This window comes from Nothoprocta perdicaria, unplaced genomic scaffold, assembly GCF_003342845.1.
Source record: "Nothoprocta perdicaria isolate Ctin4 unplaced genomic scaffold, notPer1 scaffold_64, whole genome shotgun sequence".
Taxonomy (NCBI): Eukaryota; Metazoa; Chordata; class Aves; order Tinamiformes; family Tinamidae; genus Nothoprocta; species Nothoprocta perdicaria.
Genome location: NW_020455910.1, coordinates 3,111,015 through 3,117,696, shown reverse-complemented (window position 1 = coordinate 3,117,696; position 6,682 = coordinate 3,111,015).

The window sequence follows — 6,682 nt, the reverse complement described above, 5'->3', positions numbered from 1 at the left end:
AAGACTCTTACAGTGATGCCCTAATCCCCTAATCTTCTAGCCCTTCACAGGCGCTCTGACTGTACAGACTGACTGATACGGGCCTAGAAGCAACAGGACATATTCCCTTCATCTCTCTCCAGGAATGGAGTTCTCAGGGGCTCCACATGAAGTCTCAAGCCACAAGGTTCATGGATCATCTGCCARTAGAATTTCCTTCCTCGCACATGAAAGGAGAGGAATTCCAACTCGGGGTGGCTCTGCAGGTCATGATAATGTGTGTTTGGAGGTAGCTCTGCTGCCATGCTCTACCAAGATGTCCTTGTTCTCCAGGTCCCACTGGAACATGGAGACTCCTGAAGATACCTGCACGTATAGGGCAAGCATTGCAACCTTATGTTTGGATGCAGAGGTTCAGTTCAAACTTTATAGAGTGTATTCTGGCAGCATTGCTTGGAGAAGTTCTCCAAAGCAAGTAATAAGTAGGCTAAGTGACCCAAGTATCCAGGAGAGGCATCAAGGGCCAGGTCTGAGCCCAAGAAACACATTTGCACATTGCAAGTTGCTGTGAGCACTAGTTTAGACTGTAGGGTGAAGAAAAGGGATGCACTATCAGCATGAAAAAGAAGGAGAAAGAGGAGCGCCTTATCTCTGTCTAAGGTTTGAGGCATTACATTAAAGGTCTTTGATATTTCTCTGTAGCCTGATCTGAATGGTGCTAGGGTCAAAAACCTTTGCCTGCTTCAGATACCACCCTGTCTTGTGGAGAGGAAAGATCATTAGAGATTAGCAGTGGTTTTCCGATGAAAACCAGGCTTGCCCTTGTGTGCTGACCACAATCTGTCCAAAATACAGCTCTGCCCAAATTTCACTACATACCCTACCTGAGATTKCTGGTCACAATTGCAATACCTATAATAAAGCCACCAACCTGACAGTGGCCTAAGTTGCACAGGAGAGCAGTAGTGCATGGTTTACAGAATTCACCGCCAGACACTGATGAGGACCAAACTGCCTCACAGCAACTTGGTCATGTCCCCTGTGCTTGGGCAGTAGCAGCCGTATCTGTAAGATGTTTCATTGCAAGTGGAAATGGCCAGACAGCCTGGTATAGCTGTGYTTGCTGCTCCCTGCAGAGATCAAGTGAATCTCCCACATGAAGGTCCTTCTGTCACCACAAAACTGGGAAAAGATGATAAATTTCTGGAATTCGCTCCTTGCACAGGCATCCTGCATCCCACTGTTTCTCATTTSTTGGCTACCAGAGCCATAGCTGTTGTATCAGGCCCTGTGTACCCCTACGCAGCGACTAAAGGCAGCCACCCTTCACCAATCCCCGTCTGTACCCTTCCCACCAGCAGTGYGATGACACACATCAATCCTCTCTCCAGAGCTCTGCTGCACAATCCCGTATTGGAGTCGGGGATGGGCAAARCCACCCGGAGCCTGTCCAAGAGGATGTGTCGGGGCTCTGAGGGCACCAGCAACTCTTAATGGGCCTGTTAAGAGCTCCTGCCATGGCAGTACTGGCCTCTAGCCTTGCCACAGCCCTGTCCCGACAAGAACCAGACCCCAGCCCACAGGGGAGCACCTGGCCTGGACTCAGCCTGCCCTGACCCCACAGCGGTGCCCAACGCTGGGGCTACCCAGTAGGCCCCCAGCTGCCCTACTCCCTGTGGGATCGCTCTGGCTGGTGAGGCCTGGTCCTGCCAGTGTTACTGCGCTCCCAGCAGGACTACTGCACCCTGACAAGATGGCTTGGTGGCCACAGAAACCACAGCTTGCAAGCTACACGTCTAGCCTAGGGGACACCTGCCTCGCTGCTCCTTTGTGGCATGTGCCCCATGCTAGATCTGCACATCTGGCACAGCTGTGGATGACAGTGGGTCCCGTGGTGTTACACCCAGTGTTTCCTTCTCACACTGTCCGGGCAGTGGATGCAAACACATGCCGCCCTCAGGTTCTCTGACCTTGTTGACTTGAGGCAGTTCAGCAGCAGTTGTGAAGTGCTCCTACAGAGAGATGCTCTAGTTTGCACCCCCAAGGAGGTAGTGCCACAGACTCTTTTTGTCCCCGTGTTGTCACACCAATGACATGTTCTTCTAAAGGTGTGGGTGAGGGATGACACTTAACTGTGGCATGAGGACAAAGCCTCAAGGCCGCTGTGACACTTCTGAAGGACTTCATGCCTCATGGCAGAACACAGCACRCATTGAGGTGGGACCTCTGGGGACACCAACCTTCTTCCACCCCCATCCAGGTTTACTTGTGAGAGAACCTGTAGATCCACTGCAGGTGAGCATAGCCAGGTGCTGTTATGCAGTAATAGGACAACCGGTGGACAAGGACTCTGCAGGACCTTCAGTGTGTTAACATTCACTCTTTGGGACTCTTCCGCAGCTAGACCTGAGTAGACATTAACCCCTCAAGGAAGGACAAATCTAGCTGTTCTTTGATTCTGCATAAAGTGGACTCATGTTTGAATGTCCCCTAGCTGATGTGAGATAAATCTTAGGGAAAGTGAGCAAGGCTGCGACTACTGTGACTTTAATCTTTCGACCTCTAGATGTTTATGAAAAAGCTATTAAAAAAAAAACTCAAGCACTTTACCTTTATGCAATTCTTCCTCCCTACCCTACTGCCCCACACTTCTTGAGCATGAAAAAGCAGAAACATTCTTGCTCAAGCTTTCCAGAAACAATTTCACCTTTGGTCAGAGACTGAGCACACAACTTCTCAACCCAGAAAAACAGAAGTTTCAGCCTGTTCTGAGCAACAGAGGGGAAGACCCAGGGGACTTGAATGGAAACAGTGTTGTGCAACAGAAATGATAGTCCGCTGCTTTTCACAATATAACTCTTTACTTGACTTTATTATTTTAATTAAAAATTAAATGTTTTATCTAAGGATACCTAAAAAAAATGTACCTAAGAATGCATAAAATATGCCTGAAGATACAGAAACAGAAAATGGCTTTAAAGGGGAAAGAAAAACCCAATAAAGGACATAGGTAGCACATGCAAATTTTCTAACTTAATTTCCAGAATATACTCCAGAACTAAAGTGCTATGTCTAGAAGTCTTACGTGTTCAGGAAACTTTAAGCTCAGTGGGGTGAGAAAAGGATTTCTAATTGGAGGGCATGGGAGTGGGAGGGAGGAGGGAGGGGAATTAGATTTTTTTTCTTTTTTTTTTTTTCCTTTTTTGATTTCTAAAAATTGTTTGCAGGGTAATAGAAGAGCCATCAACACACAGAAGGGCTAGAAGGAGTAGAGCTGGTTGCTCTACTCATACACTTTCCATATGTATTTATTTCCCATGCTTCATGTCAAGCCAGCACTATGCGTTTCATGTCATGGGATTTCAGTAGTGGCAAACCTGAGCACAGTTAATGAGATCTTTCTCTATAAATCACTGAAAGTGTCCTGCAGAGCCAGTCTGGTATTTGTAGTGAGACGGACTTGATGATTTGTTACTCTTTCCTCTGTACGTTGTATGATTAACAGTTTCCAGGAGTCGGTATAAACCCCAATCTGCCATCTAAACTCAGATATCCTATGGCTAACAGAACTATCAGCTGGTAACTGGCCGCCCAGTCTCYCCAGTTTAGATCAATTACATCACATACATTGTGCTATGAAATCTTCATGCAGCCAATTGTCACTGCTATCCTATCAGATAAGCACAAAGTGCTACCAAAATGGCAATAATTAGATTTATTGGGGGTAATCTTTAAAAATCAAAGTCTCTTTCCTATAATTGATTTCACCATTTAATAGGTCCCAGCTTGTGCTCGTTACTTAGGAAAAGCTTGTTGAAGTCAGTAGGAGTCTGACCAAGGCAGACAATGTGATCTGCTCAAGTCCGCACACAATAGTCTTCCTTTTCAGTTTCATAAAAGACAAAGCTGGAAAGAAACATATTTAATTGTTTTAAACCATTTTTCTTTCTTGGGGCAAGCATGTTAAGGCTTGTAGTTCTAGCTATTTAAAATATTCCACCCTTGCTTTTTCTTTATTGACTACTGCAGAAATATGGTATCATTTTTGAATGCTGATTAGATCAAATGATGTAACTCCAAGCAATCTGAGATGTTTGATAGGGCTATGGAAGTCTTTAATGTTTAATGACATGCTAAGAATTTGGAAATTCTCGCTTTGCACAATGTTTACTGATACCTTGCTGCTTTTTAACTTGGATCGTTAAGATGGGGTTGTAGCTACCTCAACTTGTTCTGTTTCACACTAATCCATCATTTCAGACACTTAAAATGTGCTTGTCATCATGGTGCGCCAGGACTTGAATATCACTTCATTTTAGCTTCAAGGTCATGTTGCCTTTTGATAAAATCCTAAACTGGATTTCTTCCATAGCATACATTTTTTAATCTACTGCACTCAAAACAATTGATGATGACAATTAAATAATGCAAAATGATTTGGGGTACAGAGAGGAAACAGAAGCCTAAGAGAAGCCTACTTTTGCCTCTGTAATTTGTATGTTAGTTTACAAATATGTAATATGTTCATCAGTTATATACTGATATTTATTAGTCTCATCTATATTTCCACGCATATACTTTACTGGAATTATTTATGCCTGGTTAAAAGGGATGTTTTACTATCAGGGGACATTATAGATATTTTAGACCACCATCAAAGGCTTTTATACTTTCTTCTTCAGGTGCAAGACAAAATGCATTTCCACATTACACTTTCTCAAATAGCAAAATTGATCTACATAGTTCTCTACATCTCTTAGTCACCTGTCCCTGCAGCCATATTAAATTTATGACAAGTTTTTTTTGTGCTAAAGCAATTTATTGTGCAACTTTCAACACTGTAAACTGTATTAGTAAAATGAGGGGCTGTTAGGAAGGAACTCTCCATAAATAAATAAATAAATAAATAAATAAATAAATAAATAAAGTCAGGAGAATGTAGGAAAGTGGTGAATCCTGAAACAAGCAAGATCCTGAACAAGCAAATCCTGAACAAGGCAAGAGATCAGGGGCACAAATTAAAAGATGTTAAGGATGTCCCTTTCTCCCTGGAATATAAGGGGTTGGAGACAAGGTGCCAGCAGAGGCTGCAGGAACTGTGGAACAATATTTAGAGACGGAGCTGTGCTGGTAATTTTAAGTTTAGGCTGATGGCTGAATATTCAAAAAAAAAGATTTCAGAGAGACATAGGACCAGAGAGATGGAAACATTTATTCATCAAATCTGATACCCTTCCAGCAGAAGTGTAGAGAAAAGAACATAAACACATGAAATCTGGGGCCAAGGGACTGTATTTCACAGTACCCTTTTATACGAGACAGCCGTTTCGTAAGTAAACACTGAAACTATACTGAGACCAGAAGTCCACGCAAACATAAATTCCATGAAGGATAGTCCAAATCAAGAGGAGGTTTATCCGCGTCACGTCCTTTCTCCATTCCCCACCACAGGGACTATCCCRGTCCGTTCGCGCCAGTGCCGTGCTCTGCCTGCCCACACTTGACAGCGCTCTGTGCACCCGGGCCTTTCTGGCACACACCAGATGTTTCGTCCTCAGGGAAGGACTTTTGTATTCTGATAAACCACTTTGTACTCTCCTGTCAGCAGCGGAATTAAAAAAAAAAAAAAAAAAGAAAAAGAAAAAAACAGAAAAAAAACTATCTAGACAGAATGTTTTAATCCCAGATGTTCTCCACAAAGCACTATGGCAAGGCAGGCCTGTGTGTTTTCATAAATCTTGCGTGCTTYGTGAAATGCAGGGCGTATAATATATTTCTTTTCTCTTAAAGAGTCTGGACAGCCCCTACTTTTCCTTAATACCTCTTTGTCATCTCGCTCTGTAATAAAAGGCAAGCAAACAAGCAAGCAGACAACACTTGCTCCCTACTAATGAGAACAAGCCTCTATGGGTTTCTGCGGACTCGTTTCTTGTGCAGGAGGATCCTTTTCTCTTTCCTGCCTTGCTGAGTTTTGCTTATCGACTCTTTAAAAGGCTTTTGTCCAGCGGCACCTCCGTCGCTGCAGTCCCTCGGGAAAGGAGCGGGCTGGAGGCTCCTGTTTTGCTGTTTTAAGGAGCAGCCCTGTGACACCACAGTGAATATCCAGGACTGCAGAAGAGCCGGACACGGCGTCCCTCCCGCCCTCCAGCACTAGCCAAAGGCTTCAGAAGACTACTACTGGTTTGTTGAATCCCTCTGGGCCACTAGGACYGCCTGCACCCCTGCACTGCTTTGCTTTGCGTGTTGCTGTTTGTTTTATGACAATTGGCAGTTGCACATTTGCTATTAAACACGCTGGTGGTTCCCATTCTGCCCTAATTCTACCCTTGCTCACCCATTTCACCTTACCCCAGGCTCCTTTACCCTACTCTCCCTTTTCCTCTCATCCATCCCACCCTGGTCCCCTTTTCTCCCTGCGCATGTATGWGCTCCACCTCCCCATGCCAGATCTCACACACAGGAACGCGCAGGAGGCTCCATCCTGGAACACCGCGGGTGCCATTTCCCRTGTACCTGGTACAGCCGGACACAGCGGGGTTTGCACCTAGTGACCTGTCCCCATAGGTGTTTACATACACGCATACACACTGCACCCATGGGCACTAAACAAACACCCACTGCACCCGCACACACTACACTCGCACGCACTGCACCCATAGGTACAACAGTCACACACACTGCATCCACCGGTGCAACAGCCACA